This window comes from Ptiloglossa arizonensis, chromosome 10, assembly GCF_051014685.1.
Source record: "Ptiloglossa arizonensis isolate GNS036 chromosome 10, iyPtiAriz1_principal, whole genome shotgun sequence".
In the NCBI taxonomy this organism is placed as follows: Eukaryota; Metazoa; Arthropoda; class Insecta; order Hymenoptera; family Colletidae; genus Ptiloglossa; species Ptiloglossa arizonensis.
This window is the reverse complement of record NC_135057.1, coordinates 12,581,628-12,600,253: the sequence shown is the minus strand read 5'-3', so window position 1 is coordinate 12,600,253 and position 18,626 is coordinate 12,581,628.

The window sequence follows — 18,626 nt, the reverse complement described above, 5'->3', positions numbered from 1 at the left end:
CCCTTCCCCTCCCAATACTCGTTCCTCGTCTTCGTCCGTCGAGTGGCGAGTCGTCGGTTAGGTGTTCGTGATGCTTCGAGGAAAGTCTGTTATTCCGAAGGCTCGCGGCTCAATATTTACTAAGCGTGTTTACCGGCCGCCCTTAATCTGTCGCGTTGCCCTCTGGCATCGTATATCGCCCCGATCGTTTAGCAATGCTCGAGCGTTTCGAGAGATTGCGGCCCGAGTACGCTTCGAGACCGTGTGCTCGTTTATTAACGATAAAACGTCGCGGCCGTAACGCAACGCGTATCGTTACCCGAAGGGTTTTTCGAGAACGATGCCACGGTATTGACACTGGCGCACCTCGAGCGCGACGATTTATCGGCCAAGGCCGTGAATAAACACCAGTTGGGTTCAACGTTTTATCGCGATACCGACCGGTGAATTTATAATTCGACGAGACCATCCCCACGAGCCACCAACACCTCTCGAGTCTCGCTGCGACGAGGTTCGAAGATCTTGGAAATATTAACCAGTTCCCTTTCGTCTTTTGTCTCTCGATTATTATTATTTTCCTTTACGTTTCCTGAATCTGGGAATTTCTGACTACTGCTCATTTCAGAGGAGTGTACAGAGCAAGATCGGAGGATACGGTTTTGGAAATTTTTGCAAAATATGTACACCCTTCTACCAGTATTATTACGAATCGGTTGAATTTCGGTTGAAAAATTTCCATTTCCTTCCAAGTTATTTCACAGGGCAAGAATCTCCCGGAAGGTTACATTCGCTTTTCAGTCTGTCTCGAACTCTCGAGCGAGTCGATCGTGGACTCGCGCTCGTTACACGTGAAAACGGTTTCGGCCCCACGGCTCGCAATTAAAAGCGTAGCCCGAGAGGGATTTCGAGGAGCTTCGAAAAGGGTGGCGTTCGATTTAACCCGGCCGAGGACACAGCGTCTTCGCTATTTCCTCGTCGGAGAAAGATTGCATTTGGCATCGAGTTCGGTCCATAGTTCGCGCCCGTAAATCCTCAAAAAATTACTCCCCCGCTCGTATTTTGCGACCAAGTTCCCCCGGGGCGAGTTGTAACGAAGTTGTAAACGGTCCGCCGTAGAAAAGTTCGCGATGTCGGCAGTCTACGATGTAACGAATGCAATTTCGTTTTACTTTAGCGAAGTGGTCCGTAAGTCAAGAAATTGCCCGCTCGAAGCGGGGTTCTGCGACCTGATTCCGTCTGTATTTAGGATACGTGGCCGCGCGAGCGCGCGATTTCCTTCGCGGTGTATTATTTACGCGAACCGGAACTTCGATTATCGAGATAGAACCGAAGGAAAATAATTGGAACGTTTCCCGAGATCGAATTAAGAACGAACAACTTTCGTTCGCGACTTTCGTCAATCGTACGAGCGATCGAGGATAACGGAGTATAAATTCTACAGCAGAAGTTTCGTAATATATTTTTTTTACCGTCTTTGAATATTTATTCGGAAAGAAACAACTCGATGAGGGAATGGCCAAAGGTTATTTTTCTAGGTCGACGAATAAATCGGTCTAGTGTTACGACAGGCACGTAGACGTCTCCTGGACAAAGATCGAGGCCAATTAACCTTTTACCGGCGTGTTCTATGGGAAATGAAAAATTTCCACGGCGATGCAAGATTGAATAATTATCGCGCGGCAATTAAGAGAACGGTTCTCTCGAACTCGTGGAACGGTAACAATTAACCGTGGAGGAGATATATTATCGATCGAGGGACGGATAATTTTTCCTAAGTTCGTTGCGTTTCACTCGGAAATTTCATCGGGACTCGATCGTTTTCTCGGGAGCGTTTCTATCGATCGTCGTGCATCTTTTCGAAAAACAATTCGGTCAAAGATCGAGTTACCGGCTCGAGTGGTCCTCGAGGAACGTTTCGTGGCAATTTTAAGGCCAACCCCCCTACGAACCGGTTAATTTCTGAGCGCCCCGAACCGTCAAATGCGATTATGTTGCAACCCCTGCCCCACGCGCGAGACTCGTCGCTCCGGAACTGTATATTCCGCGGCGATAAAAATTGAATGCACCGCGCTCCAGAGCCCGACACGGCTGGATGCTAAAGATACGAACGTAATTACGAGGACCATTCAAATTCTGAATCGTGGGGCACGCACGAGACGCACGCGCGTCCGTGATTGACGCCACGGTGTCCCTTCTGCAGCCGATAAAAACCATTGCCGACGGCGCGGCAATTTCACGGATAAATTAACAAACTCCCCGGCTCGCAGCGCTTAGCGCGAAATGAAAGAGAAAATGTTGCTTCGTATCTTCGGGGCTCCACGGTCCCGGTTTTGTTCCACGAAAGCACAGTCTGTTCGCGTAGTCATTTTTGACGTTTAACCGCTTCCGCGAGAAAATTGTGCAGGTTGCATTTCATTAAAACGAAGGGAGATCGCGAAGAAAGAAACGATACACGGTGAATATTACGCAAGGTGTGCGCCAGTTGAGTTTCATTAAAACGTAGAGAGAATAAAGGAAGAAACGATACATTGCGAATATTATGCGGCGTGTGTACCGAGAGCCCGATGCAATTGGAGCGAATTGTACTGGAAGGAGCTGCGAAAAATGATTCCGAGCGATAAATCCACGGTGCAAGAGTGGTCTCTTCTTTCGAAAATTACTATCTCACGGTAGGGACGATATTTAATCCGATGGTCCAAGTAACGCGAACAAGTGGTTAATTGTGAAATAATATTTTTAAATAATCACGATCGCTGAATCCGAATTCCACGTAGAGGCAGTTTTTTCAAATCTTCGGTATGCTTGTTCCTTTGCAATCGGTGCAACGATGCATCTGCATGCACGATTGCATTTTTCTTTTTATGGTACTATATATTTCATTCGAATGTTCCAAATTTCTCAACGAATATAAAAATAAGAGAATATAAAAATTATTTGCTCGTCGATAGGGTCTACTACCCTTTCTCGAAACGTTGCTGCTCACCGCGTCGAAATTTTCCCATTCATTCGTCGTTCTCGGCGCCATTTTCACGGATCTCGAAATTTTTTCAATGGACGTCCTCTCGACCAACCAGAGGCTTCGCGAGAACGCGGACAAAGCCCGCGGACAATGTTATTTTGAAATCGCATTGCGGTCGGCGTCCGGCCGTTTGTGTAATTATAACTGAATAAGCCGATAACTCTCGGAATAATAACGATCGGGAATTAAAATTTGAAAACCAATTTATCCGTTGTGGCTTGAAATTATTACCGCGTTAATTGGGGGGCTAATGAATTCTGTAAAATTACAATTACATTTCGTTGGCGGCAATCGCCGAGTCGACGCTGCACTCTATAACAATCATTTATATTTGTCAAATTGGCCCCGGTGTTGCCCGGCGACCGAAGAGAAGCTTGGTTAAACACGAAATATTTATCAGTTCGGGATGATAAGTTTTTGTTTGAACAGATACGACCGATATACGTTGCAGCTGTGCGGGGGAGTTTACGAAGATACACCGATCGGACCGATGAGTCGTCGTAAAATTATTTTTGTCGATTCCGTGTAGTTTTCCAACGATTAGAATCGACCGTTACAAAATTTTCCAACTGACGAACCAACTACTCGATATTTTCAATTCGAAGAACAGAAATTGTTTACCGATCCAACGTGATGAGAAATTACACTCTTACGTCGATGTAAGAAGGGAATTTAAAATTTATTTTCACAGACGCGATGAAATAACATTTCTCCAGTTCGTATATACGTGTCCAACCTTTGCATTGAATGCATCTCGCTCGATATTCCTCGAACGAATTCTTACACATCCATCGAGCGACTTTTCCCTTGAATTTTCTACATCGACCACCAACATCCCTCTCTTGTTCCTTTAGACTCGTTTTCGATCATCCACCGTTGTAGGTGAGAATTAGTTTTAGTTACCGGAGGACATTCCCCTATATTATCGTCCGATAATTCGATCGTTAATACCACCGGTCAAAGGACGCATCCGCCCGGTTTATTTGAATTATTCTCGACACGGTCTCGTATTCGCCAGCCCCCGGAAATATTTAAACAGCGGTCCAACTGGAACGTGTCGCTCCGGTTCTACGATCGAGGGCAGGGTCCTCGAGCACGGGGGCGTCGTTGGGGGGCCAAGGGGGGCATTATTCGCTCGACTAGCGTGACCGGTCGGGCTCGAAGTTTCCTCGAATTGGGGCAAGACCGGCTTACAGACTGAGATAGCTTAGAAAGTTCTAAGAGGATCCAAAGAATAATTGCACTTTCCATTTCGCGCGTCGCGTTAAAGTAGCTTTCCATTCGTCTATTTCCCACTCGGAGTTCGGTTCGGCGAGTTCTCCAGGAACCGGGTGCAGTTTCGTCGTAGCTAACGTTTCGTTGGTACGTGGTTGCGGTGTCGTTGGTGTTTCGTGACACGAAAGTCCTCGATCCTCGATCCAAGCCGCGTGACCGACCGTTCGGGAGAAGAATTTACCGCGATAGGTAGACGGCAAAGTTTTCCGCGAGGTACGAAGACGATGACGATGGTCGTGGTCGTCGTCGTCGGGACGTCGGGAATCCAATCTTCCGTTCGACGGTGCATTTTATAATCTTCAATAGGAGGAAAGGGAACTGTGATTACGAAAACGGGCAGCGATGGCCGACGGGATCCCGGGGCCAGAGGCCAGATTAATTCGCGAGGTCGTTCAATTTTCCAGAAAGAAGAGAGGAGGCTATCCTAGGGACGCGGGAAGCGAGAAACGCGGCCAACGGAGCACCCGGGCTAGATAGCCACTTAACAATGAATAATGTTTGCGAAAGAAATTGCGGCGAATTTTGAAATAAGTTTAATTAGGTTCGCCGTGGCGGAGGAGCCGGGGCTAAGGCGTTGCTCGGTACCCCCACCCTTCGCGTTCCTCTTTCTCCCTTCTCGTCGCCCCGCGAGCGCTAGCGCGATTCTTCCGGGGATAATTGAAAAAAATTTTCGGGATTAAGGAGCCATTGTCCCCACCGACGATCTTGAATAGCAGCTTTTGCCACCGGTTGGCTGAGGATATTATATAGTCACTGTACGGGACGGACTAAACCGGGCTTCTTCACAAAGGATTATTAATTGACTTCTGTCTCGTATCAGAGGGTCGCAGACGTTCCGAGGATCCTTAATTATCCTTGAAAACGGACGATCTTTGCCGTCTGAGATCAACGCTGCCGCGTCAGCCCCGGTCCAACCCCCTGAATGGGAACGATATTCATAACAGAAGGTTACGCGTCTCGACGGTCTTCTTGCCGGGGAGGTATTGAACGAATTACTCTTTTCTTTTTCAACGCGTCGGGTGTTAGTTGTTCGTGGTGGTTTCGATCGCGTTGGTCGGCTAGTATTACGGTGGATCTCGAGATTAATTCGGGAATCTTTCAAAAAGATCCTGGTGCACTCGTCGGGTCTCTTTCGACTTGACGGTTCCTCTACAAAGCTACTGCAATAGACGCAATTCGATGCATCTCTAATATTTTTCACCGCGTTACAGAAACACGAGTTCCATGCGTTTAAGGTACTTTTAAACCAAAGATCGGGAGAACGTAGGGGTGCTCAACCGTCTCGAAATCTCGACGTTGCATCGATGTTTCGCGCGCGTTGCAGATGGCGCTCGTCGCGTTGTAACATAACGGAAACTAATCGAGCGACGAAAGTGGTTCTTGGGAAAATTCAAAGCGTTATTGCCTCGCGATCGCGAAGATTTTCCAGCGACACGGCCACGAGAGCCCCTCGCTCCGATTGCTTTCGCTTTTTCCGAGCCCCCACGACTTCGGATTCCTCCATCCCCCGGCGGCGGTCTTTCTCGCGGTGGCGGCCGCTTTCGCTTTCGATGCAAATTTTTACCCCGCAGCGCGGTATTAAGAGCCGGGGCGAGTGAATGGCATCCTTTAATATCGGGAACAGTTGCTCGATCACGCTCCTACCGGCGCGAGGCCTCCTCGGCGACGATTCTGCGTGTATCAGCGCGTTCCCCCCACACCCTCCTCCCCGCGTGTTGACTTTACGAGCTTAAGCGCGGAATCTTGATGAGAAGATTCCCAGAAAGGGCTGCGATCGTTTCCCGGAGGCCTCGTGAGCGACACCGCGGGCGTCGCGGCGCCAATATCGACCCTCGAGAAAGAAACGCGGAGGAAGCAGCGCGCGCCCCCTGTTGACGCACGAATCGTCGTGGATTCTTGCTCGACGGTTATATCAATTCGTTAACCGTACCTCTGTGGATATTTCGCCCGAAAATATTTCTTTACATACCAAGATTTCAATATTTTTGTTTAAAGTACTCTCCGCTAACTTTTACGGTCTTCTACTTTTCTTTTTTCAACGAAACTTAAATTCCATATCGTCGACACATTTTTTCACTTTATCGTGATTTTTTCTATCCTTTCGAATCGCGTTGCTCCGATCTAAATAGACGATGATCCTGAAGGTACATCTGGGAAGTAAGACGAGAAAGGACCTATCCTAGGGGAGTCTGGAGGGAAAGTATCGGTTGTGAAAAGATGGCCAATTTTCGAGAAACAATGGCAGTTTGTCATAATGTAGTACCGTCTAAGTACCAACTACGAGGTTAGTTGTTTATATCAGTTTGAAATAAAAAAGACACTTCGATAGTTTGGTGCTCCGAATCGACGAGTCTCCGTGGTTGACAAACCCCTTGGAAAAGGGATGCTAAAATATTTCCAGCCGACGCGAGAGACGCGTAAAGCAACGCGCGCAGCGGTTAGATTTTGACGCGACGAGGGAATTTTCGAGCGCGCAGCACACCGCCGATAGCGAAACTCGTTCCGAGGCGAAATTAATATTTACAATCTGCCGTCCATAACCGGTGGACGTTTTATCGCAAATTGACGCGAGCGTATTGGCAATATTTGCCGTTGCAGCCGCGCGATGCACCGCCGCGCGATGCACCGCCTCGCTCGTCGGTTAATCTCAATTACGTGGTTACAGGTCGCGTTCTCGTTTCGATCATTAACTCGACGACTATTTTTTTTTTTTCTTCCCTTTTTCAAATTATTGCCCGCGGACTTGGTTCTCGTGGATTAGATTCCTAGCAACCGATTCGGGACGATATCGGTTATGGAATATTTATTATCCATCGTGGAGTGATGGATGGTAACCGACGAAACGTATTAGAAACGTGTACAGCGTCCTGTAATTCGTGACACGATCGACAAGTGGTGCATTGCTTGGTCAACGAACGAGTAAAAAAATGTGAATAAAATATTCCGTAAAGAGTCTCGTTGCGAAAGAGTTACATATTTTCATACGTCAACTACTTTTTGATAAATTCTCCTTTTCCATTTGGATTGTTTTTTCTACGACACTATATTATCTTTTATGTAATATCTTACAGACACCGCATTCGTTAATTTACCTCGACCGTACTTTTCCGCTGTATTTCTTAAGTACAGTTAGAAACGGTTAATCGTTTTCCTAATTTTTCGTACCCCGTCCTCCGTTAATATTACCTCGTTGCGACACCGTTGTATTTCTTGTACAATTATCGTAAATCCTTGTGTATATTATTCGTAAATTCCCCGTTAATGTTATCGCGAAGCCCGTTTTGGAAGATGTCGGTGGTGTCTGGAGCGTCAACGAAACGTTCCAGTCCCCGGAGGGGCTGTTTTAACGCGTCAACGACGAAGAACACTGGAAAACGAACTGGAGACGCGCGAATAGCGAATGATAAAAATTACAGAACGCGAACGGCAAATAAACGAATAAAATCGTGCTCGAGGAGGGTAGAAACGCTCCGAGGGAGAGGGAGAGTGAAAAAAATATCGTCGTGGTGAAAAAAAAAAAACAAAAAAGGAGAGAGAAGAAAAAAGAAAAACGAGCACAACGACGTTGGATTCGGTTTCCCCGATCCGGTGCGTCGCGACGACGACGTTCTCCGCGTCCGCGGGCCCCGACGAGGCTGAATTGTTTCCGAAAAAACAATGCCTCGCAATCACAATTGCGCGCCGGGACGCGGGCACCGTCGCGTTGGTCGACACTCGTTAGGGAACTTCTAACGCGGCCGTGGAAACGCATAAACGGAGATGGTCGCCGGTGTCAAACGCGCGGACGGGGCGGGGAATAAAAAAAAAAAAAAAGGTGTATCGAGCGCTCCGGCGACAATAAATTCGGGCACAATGGAGGTCGAGGAATTCTTAAACTCGCGTCAGCCGCGCGAAACGAACGAATCGCATCGCAACGGGAACACGAAGGGACCGGAATTCCCGACGAATCGCGCTTCGATCGGTCTCGAAACTCGTTTAGTTTTCCCGAACGGAAGCAATTTCACCGTGGAAAATTTCCGCGTTTCGGTACGCGATGCGCAACAGTTTACGAAATACTAATTTTTGAGAAAATTAACTTCGATTCCTCGAGGAAATTAACGCAGTGCACAATTCACGAAACAATTCTTCGAATAGACCGGTAACATTAATCTTTCGAGGAAGTCAACACGGTGTACGAAATATGAATTTTTCGAGGAATTTAATACACGGTTTACGGAACTTTGATTCGTCGAGTAACGAACTTTCTCTTCCGCGCGCGGATTAATTAACCGATTGTCCCGATTTTCTTCCACGGTCGAGAGACTCCGTCAAAGTAACCGCAATCTTTTCTCGATCGATTCCTGGACCGCAGAGCCATTTCCGTGACGAGCGATTTTCACTTCGCGAGTCATTATTTCCCCGGCAATAATCAAAAGCATCCCGGGAAAGAAACGAGGGGTGGTCCATTCATTTCTATCCCCATCGGAATATTCTTTGAAACGAGGAATGACGGCCGCTATCGTTGGGATAAATTGGCAAGGGAACCGTCTTGCTTGCTCCGCGATGACACACAGACCGGGGACAATGAACGTATCTACTCCTCTCCGCGAGGATTTTCTTCTAAAAGACGTCCCCGGCTCCGATCGTGGCTGTCTGTTTGTACAGGGCGTCTCATAAATATCGGTCGAATCGTGGAACCGTGTACCAGAAACGAAACTTTTCACCCTCTTCCGCCCCAGACTAACCTACCCCCTCTCCTTGGTGGGAGATTCAAGGGATGACGAGTTTACGGGAACAATCGACGGAAACAAAGAAACGCGAACGATCGTCGCGACGTTCGGTTTGCGCGAGTGATACGATCCTGATGAACGTAGCGAGTCTTTAAAGAGTACGAATGATGAAGTTTCGAACATCGAGCCGAAGAAATTAATTATTTTAATACAGAGCCAAGGAGGGACGCGATTAACGCGCGAGCCTGAACGACTCTTTTCGATTTGGAGTTTCGTTCGTCAGCTTCGTCGATTCGAAGACTGGTGAATGTAGACGCGAATTGGATATCTTTTGTATCGAATTACGTGTCAAGGGACCAGGCAAGAGAAATAAATATTACTCGAACGTGGATCGTAGAATTATTTTTCCTAATAATGGAAGATCGATGGGATGTACAATAGCTGTGACTCGAGGTACGAAGAAAGGAGGTTTCGGGAAAATAAACGAATGTTACGAAATCAAATTTCTTTGCACGGATTAATAGACTAATGGGTATCGAGTATCGTGTCGGTGCTTCGGGGAGATCCGGGAACGAAATGGAAAATAAATCTTACTGGAAGAAGGTAGATTGTAGAATTGTATTTCCGATTAAAGAAAGATGCGGTCGATATACGAGAGCCGTAAACTCGCGATACGAAAGAGAAGGTTTCGAGAAATGAACGAAAGTTGAAAGATTTCTGCCCCGCGGAATAATAAATTTGACACGTCGTCGATGTACAACGGTTACAAAGACAGTTTCTCGTTCCTCCGGTGTTCGTTATAACGAAGCTCGAGCGTACTTTGATTTTTGGCACCGAAAGGGGAGATTTTAATACGGTCTCGACCACCCTCGCGTTAATATTTCTCTTTGACACGGAACACGGAACGGATCGAGCGTCAAAGAAATAAGTGTTTCGCTATCGGGAAATATTCTAGCGGGAACGGTAATGTCTGTTCGTTATCTTGAATAATGGTCGTTCCACTGTATTAGTAAATATCAGATCGAGTAAAAAAGAGAAACCCGCGGCCGGTGGCGCGCGTTGCGCTCGTTTATCTCGAATTCACCGCGACTCGGTAAGTCTCGAACAACCTACGATCACGTAACATTATTTCCCTTATTCTTGCTCCAGATTCGTTTTCGCGTATTGACACGCAATTAGGGATCACCCTGTATTTGGATTTCCAGTTCTTCCAGTCTCTCCTCTCCCGTCCCCACCCCCAACCCTCCACCCGAGTTTATTCATCGTGTTTCCCAGGCAGTTCCTTAAATTTCCCTAAGACGTTTCCTGGTTTCGCGGACCGCGTTTCGCAGCGGTTCTTTACGCGCCGGTATAAACACAATTTCTAGCGAGGAGAGGTTCTCGCTCGTCCCTTGCGCGTATCCTCGCTCTACTTTATATGCATGCGCGTTCCTTCCTCAGACCTGTCTCGCGGGACGCTGCAAGATACACAGCAATTTCTGCCGGATCTACAACTTCTATCTTTCCGTATTACGGGCTTTAATTTCGACCGCGTTAGGAACGAAACGCTCTCCATCCCCTCCGAGTTTCTCGTTTTTACCGATCTCGAGCAACGCCGAAAACAAGCTCGGTGATAAATTCAACCGGGGGTTGCTCGACCGGTAGATCCGAATGTACTTTATTTTTGTTGATCGCTCGTTTTCCCTTCGATTTACTATTGGTAACGATCGGTACGTTTTTCGACGAAATATAGACGCTGAAAGTATTTTAGATTCTTTTTCAGGGTAATTACGCGAGAGATCGAAATCATGGCCGAAAATATGTTACGTAAACGAAAGGAAGAAGCGCGAGAAGAGTTTCCGTTCTGGTTGTTTGTGCTTTAAATAGAACGATGGAAGCGCGATTTACTTTTTTTTTCTAAACGCGTGCGCGCCAAGTCTGAAAATTGAATCACCTTCAGGGGTATGAATTTTTTATACACAGGAACTCCGAAGTGGAAACTTTCGTCTTATTTCCACGTATCCGTTTCGTTAATAGCGAGAAACGTTTCTTACGTTTGCTCGGGATTATTTCCGCGCTCGCATTTTATAATTGTACGCTCTAATTAAACGCTCGAGTCAGTCTGTTCCTTTTCTCCCCGATACGCTCGAGTCGCGAAGACGCTCGAGGGAAAAAGGAAGTCGTCGAGCAGCGCATGGAAGAAGGTTCGAGCCGCACTGAATTATACGATACTAATGGTCACCGAGGGTTTCGAGCGTCGCGTCCCAATTTCCAGCGGATTAGGGCACCGGATCCCGGGAACGAAATGGTTTTCGAACGCGAACACGTGACACCCGCGCGTTCGCGAATAATCCTGTCGTGACACGGACCAATTCTTTAACATTATCGCCGACGATAAAAATAATACCCCCCCTGTCCCTCACCACGGCTGGCCGAGAACCGCGCGTCGTGGTTCTGGAGCTATGAAAACCGAAAGGTGGTACCCGTCTTCTCTCGCGGCGGAGTATAAATAAAACTAATCTGGAGCACGGCCATAAAACATAGGCTTAGTGCAATTTGCGGTTTAACAGGATCGAGACAGATTAGAAGAATAATGCCTTCTGTCGGCCCTTCGACCTTTTTTTTTATTTTTCTTTACTTCCATTTTTCCCTTTTTCTCTTTCCCTCTCACTCTTTTCTTTCGCTTCTCTCGGGTCGCTTTCCGTTCTCCTCGTTCGTTCTGCACGCTCGCGCTAGCCAGCCCTCTAGCGCGAAAATAATCGTTATTTACAAGCTAAAGCGAGGGCGCGATGAATTTATTAACAACCGGCACGTGAATGCATGCCTCACACGGGCCACGCCGGTAATGGCGAATGGCATGAAACTTCTTAATGAGAAAGTACGTCTTTATAGAGCAATATAATGCGCCACATGCGCCAGAAATATTGTTGCACCTGATGCTCGCGACGCAGTCGAAACGGTGCGCGAACGCCGACGCCCTCGGTGCAATAATCCACTCGGAGTCGACTAATTTCGCGACGCGACGCGACGCGAATCGAAAGTTTTCCCGCGCCATGGACGGTCGAAAGGGTGACTCGCGTCCTCGAAGGGCGCCATCTTGGCCATCGACGATACTCTCGATGTTTCATTCCAATCGATCGCGCGTCGTAGAATTTTCGCAAAATTAAAGTAGATTGTGGTCCGCGTGAAATTGAGAAAACTTAGAGGGTGTTGTTCGGTGCATCGATGCAACTCGATGCAACACGATGCACCCCTCGGATCGAAGGACGGTTTTTATATATCGAATCGATCGTTTCCTGACTCTTCATATCGTAGGATTTTTTCGAAATTGAAGTACAACACGATCTACGTAAGATTAAGAAGACTTTGAGGTATTGTTTGGAGTATCGATGAAAGTCGACGTGGATCGAACGATGTTTCTTTATACATTAAATTGATCGTTTTCTGGCGTAGGATTTTTGCGGAATTGAAGTACAACACAATCTACGTAAGATTAAGAAGACTTTGGGACTTTGTTTGAAGTAGCGATGAAAGTTTTTTGTTTATCGAATCGATCATTTTCTTTGGCTCTTTGTGTGGTAGGATATTAGCAAAAATATAACGCGTACCGCGTAAAATTGAGACTCTGGGTCCTCGTTCCTTTAATTTCGAATCGATCGAGAGAAACTGTACAGGAAGTTTTACATTGTTCCCCGCTGAAGAGGAAAACGACAGAAATGAATTTTTTCTCCGGGAAACTATCGACGGAGTCGAGTCGAATAACGATTTTATTTCACGCGAAACGGCCCTGGTGGAATTATATATCACGTTGGACGACGAGCGAATAGCTGGGAACCGCGACGATTAAAAGAAAACCCCGTACCATCGAATATTTCAATTTCCGATAATAAGGATAGAGCACGCGCGCGTAGTTCATCGTATCGCGAATCTAATTTTCGTGATCCACGTATAGCATCGAATACCACCGTACGGACGGGAAGCGCACGATACAAAGGTACCATAAATAAATTGCCCCGTTAGATTTTTATCGGAAAGGTAGACTTTGTAATAAAAGTGCAAACGATGAAAATAGTCGTTTATCCGAAGACATTTGCATCGGGCTGTATATCCGTTTCCTGGGAAACACCGGACCAACGGAACTTAATAAAAGGAATATAAAGAACGACAGCGCGTGCCTGTCAAATTCACGACTGCACGGAAGGCGTAAAAATGATAATTAATCGCCGAGATTAGGGGCACCTAACGCGATTCCAAGTAATTCGCGATCCGGCGTTTCGATTCCGTGACGTATTCACGCCCGCTCGCCTGCCTGGCCGCGTAAAATGCGTCGACCATGATTAACATCCCCCGAGCACGCGGTTTCTTTGTTGAAAAAAGCCAGCGAAAATTGTGTACGTGTACGAGGGGCGAACCAGACAGAGGCGCGATGCTAACGCGAGATACACCTCGGAACAATTTCATTAATACCGAGTTGAAACTTTTAATATCGCGTCAGGCGGACAACGCGGTCTCCTTTATTGCGATACTTCCGCCGGATGCGCGCCGCGTTCTTCTTCGGGAACGCGACCTCGAACTTATCTCTTTCGCTTAATCCGCGACCGCGGTGAAATTAACGCACCACTTTTACGAACGTTTCGATGATCAGCGTCCCCGAACTCGATACTCTGTTTCCGGTTGCCTCGTTCCCTTATCGCCGAGATAATCCTCCGAGTGGAAATTAAAGAAATTTATAACCATCGTCGACGTTTCGCGCGTGCAATTCCGCCTCCGAGATTCCGATCCTTTGAGGTAAAGTAAATTACTTTCTTGCAGATATATTCGATGGATTGTTTCCGTAGAAAATACGCGACAGTTTTTACATGGAAATGAGTATCTATTTCGCGAACGAATTAATTTCGATCCTCCACCTTGTAACGAATATACGATTATTTGTTCCTATAAATGGGTATGTTTGTTTTGTAGACAACAATCGGTACTATTGAAATTTTCCGTTGCGCTTTGAAAACCGATCGCAACGTTCAATTGCTGTCTATTATAAGAAAGCACTTGCGCTTCGTTTCATACAGTTTTATCCGGTTTTTCTCTCGCGTTAAAATCAACGAAATAACCGATGAATAGAAGTGCCGCGACGAACACAACGTTTTTGGGTCCATCGAAACGAGCTTCGAATTCGGAAAGCGATTAAAATTCGACAATGCGTTTAATTGAGGCCGTGATCTCGACTGTAGAACCCGAGATTGGTTTGCATAGTGCAAACGAATATTCGATGCAAATTGAGAATTTAATATCCTCCTGGAATAATACGTCATAAAGATTTAATTAAGCCTCGAATAGTTCGCGTAACGTAATAAATATAGTGTGATCATGCTTGTCGGGTCATTAAACGCGAAACGTTATGGTCACCGTTTAATAGTTTATCACTGGTACCTCGGAGCTAGTATTATTCGCGCAGCTCGTGCAAATACATTTCGAGTTGATTAAATTACATCGATACACTTCGAGGCTTCGTTCGGAAGAATCGAGCCCTACGATTCGCCCGATTGGAGCCCTCTGATGTGTGAAAAAAAAAATCGAAAAATTTCGAATCGTTTCGACGAAAAATTCAAAGATTCGAATTACTCGCGCGTACGTCGCGAACCCGCGACAAGAGCGAGTCTCGTCTATCGTATGCGAACGACTCGAGACCTCCGTGCAGCCAACGCGAGAGGAATCCTCTTGGAATTGCCTCGTCTACTACTCGGTAATTTCGAAAAACACGGAATAAACGTTCCCGATATCGTGTTTCGTTGTAACTTCCTGTTTGTCCGATCACTTTATCGCGAGCTTGCCGTTCTCCGCATTCAACTTCGCCGCGTACGAAATTATCTTCCCGTTGAAACTCCGTTTCCGCCGGCGCACCCGCCGCCCCCCCTCCCTCCCCGACCTGTATACATTTTACAAAGGAAGTTCGCTTCGCCGGATGAAGCTTCAATGAAATTCCAAGCCTGGCCGCGCGGTGAGTAAAGTAAAATTACGCGAAGCGTCGAACACACGCGAACACTTGATGTTCCACCTTCGCTCGTAACATGATCTTCGCACTTTGCCTATCGACCAGTTACATTGTACCAGCGTGGAAACTTCGCGGCTCGGTTCCGCGGCGGGACGCGAAAACTCCGAAACCCGAGCCGTCCATTACGCGCCACACGCGGAGTTTACTTATAAAATTTGCAAAGATACGCCAATTTGTTTCCCAGCACGGAACACAGCGACGTGCCTGAAAATTCCACGGTCGTTTGTTCGATGGAATCGTGTTGCGCGCGACGCGTTCAAACGGGCGTGAATTGGACAATTTTAGGAGTACGAGAGCAAATTGGAATATTTTAGCCGAGGTAATGTGAATGGGTACTGTCCGTCCGCGAGAAAGAGGCTAACCAACGTTTACATCCCCACTCTACGGTTTACCAGCTCCCCTAACATCGTACACGTTGTGGCTATTGGCCGAGAACGGTGAGGTAGGTGGACAGCATCGGTGGTGGGGATGATCTGATGGCAATAACGACAAAGCGTGGAGTGGTAGGGGAACTAATAGACCGTAGAGTGGGGTGTACAGGTTAACCTTCTTCTCACAGACGGACAATAGGGGATACTCATAAAAACACACGCATTTCTCTAATCGAACAAACGATCATTCGATGAGTACAGTTAACTGGAAGGTATGTCGTATCGAGCAATATTTGACTACCGAATAGTCTCCAGTGGCTTCTGTTCATAGTAAGTGGAACTGAGAGTATTTTCCAAATTTTATCACGGTGTCTTAATAATATACAATTTTCTTCCCATCCCGAACCCTACTTTACGGCACGTATATTCCAAGGGAAGAATGATCGATCAACGCTTGAAATTTTAATATCTCGTCGCTTCGTAATTTAGGATTGCGTCGAAGGAAGAGGGGAAAGAAAAGAACACACGTTGATAAGGAACAATTTTATCGAAAGACCATCTACGCATTCTTAAGCGTTAAAGAAATATTCACCGATTTTTCCTTCTGTCCCAAGAAACTATTCCAGGTTCTCAGCCGATTATCTCGTTATTAACATTGACGAACAATTACATTACTCTTCGTGGCGAGTAATACCGATTATCGGGTCTCACCACGAGGAGGTTGCTGGGAGAGGAGACCCGCAGGGAGATAGATGGAATCAAAGGTCCATCGATCTTTCGGTGCGTTATTTTTACAATGTAGGGTTATTGAACTCGAGAAATAGAAGAACTCAAAGTTTCATCGGTATCTCCTCGTTCAATTTTACCGAGCAATTGACAAGAAAACGATCCTCAAGGACAGTTCGAATCGACTATCGATCAACAGAACGTTTAAGAAATTTAGCAACTAATTCCTTTGTGATACAAGGCTCTAAATTTCCGTTCGCTGTACCACCTTACAAAAAACGAAGTCGTACAGTCAAAATAATTTCTGCACCCGTGAGAGAAGATCCCCTAGAAAATCGTCTTCTCGTTTCTGTACCTTTCCTCCGTTATAGTCGCGATTGCGCAGAATTGGAACTCGAAGTATCTTATGTATACATACGCTCGCGTAGTCGAGCGATAAATGGGTCAGTTTGCCGATCGAAGTGACAGGAAATAATAAACCTTCCAATTGTTCCATTTGAGGAATGTTAATGACGAACGCCCAGCAGCGAGTTCTGGCCCGATATTCGGGGGCAACGTTTTCCTCGCGATTGCAAATCGTTCTGGCGGATGTGTCGCTTTGATCTGCCGCGTTTCCAGCCTCGAGAGTAATTAAAGCAGCCAACAGAATTAGCTCGAAATTCGGGACGAACCTCGTGGCCCGAGGCCAGCCGGTCTAATTGACCTATTTTCGCGGTAATAGATCATCAGCCAGAGGTTGGGATATCCATTACATGCTACGAGATGGAAAGAACAGCTACCGCGAAACCTCGGCTAACTCTGTGATAAGCTCGTTACGAATGCGCTACATCGTTCATTTTCTAATAACGGCGTTGCTTAATCTTCCCTTAATCGGCTCGTTACCGGAGGGATCTTCGATGCCTCGATGAATCTTCCGAATCGGTGAGTTCTTAAATCGAAGAAAAAAACTGCCAAGAGATCGATACGCTTATTTACACCGCTCGAAATATTTCTCGTAAGACACCCCTCGGTCGAGAAAGAGAATTTCCGCGCCAAAAGATTTCCAACTGCAACTCAACCCGATAAATAATCACCTAAGATGTTTGTTAGCGTTCTCTCGACGCTAGTCTGTGTTATTCGTTCCTATCACCCCTCGAAGAAACTAGTATCGTATCCAACATTCGGTCGTCCTTCCGTCACTCTCGGAGTTTCCGTCGTCGCGAACGTTCGTTCGTCGAATCCTCGATCAACGATCACCGGAAATATACACGGTCGTTGGTCGTGTCGAGTAAAAAGCTTTTCAAGACAGTTCCCATTGTGACTTCCTTTAAGTGCAACCAGCTAGTCCGGTGTTTGCGCGGGCGAGACCCCACTCCCCTTCATCGCTCCCTCTTCTGGTTTCCTTTCAACGAGAACGCTTCTCGATTTATGCGTATTAAATATAGAGGCTTTTAACCGCGAATCCGCGAGTACCGCCGGGACTTAACGCGTTTGAATATTTATGCGCGCTCGGTTGAAATTCGTTGTTTTTTTCTCCTCCGTGGGGCTGTCGAGAGGAGGAGAGGGGAGCCAAGCGGTAAGGGCACGCGCGAGATTCGAGACAATGTTTCGACCAAGAGGGTCGTCTCCGCGGAGAGGAGGTTTGCGGTTTTAATAAATTTCCGACGACTTCCGGGGCCGACGAAATCCACGCTCGCCGCAATATACCGTGGCGGTGGTACCGAATGGAAAACGGTGTGTTCCACCGGTTTATTAAATGTCATTAAGAGCTCGCCTCGACGCGAACCGTTTCAACGTAAACACCGTTACGCGGCGGGGGATGGGCTTTCAACCGTGGAAACGGCGATAAGCGTATTCCGGCAGTGTGACACATCGTGAGTCACTTGAAAGTCAGGATCGAAGAAGGACGCGAGCACTGCTCGGAGAGACCGAAGTCTGCGTTGGAAATCTACGCATCGATACAAGTTAGAATACCAATTTCTTTGTCCATTCAGTGGTGAGATCGGTTCGGTGTTAGAAACCATTAGGTCTCGAACGCGAAGGTAACGCTAGATTTGTCGCTGGAAACAATTACACTTCGACTCGTGGAATAAACATTACGAACGAATCGTTGTTACGTCGGTTCTATTCGTTCTTTCTCCGGATCGGAGCTTATCCAGCTTTGAATTACGGACGGTAACATTACGGAGTAGTAGATTTTAATGTTTCTCGCATAACAATTTCACAAAGAAAATTCCATTCTTGCGAGTTTCGAACTGCGCGAAGGCGATTGAAATATATCGATCGTACTCGATACTTCGATCCCGCTGAAACATCGACCAGTGCGCGTTGCACGTATTCGGTAATGATCAAAAAATCGAGGTACGGTTGTAAAGCGCGCGTACAGTAATTGCGAACCGGTACGCGCCATTTTGAAACGTTGTTGAACTCGTCGTATATCTCGAAAGTTTCCCAGCGAACGAGGCAAAAATATTCACCACCGGACGGGTGTGTACGGTACGATGAGTAAAAAAAAAAAAAAGGAAAATTGACGAGATCGT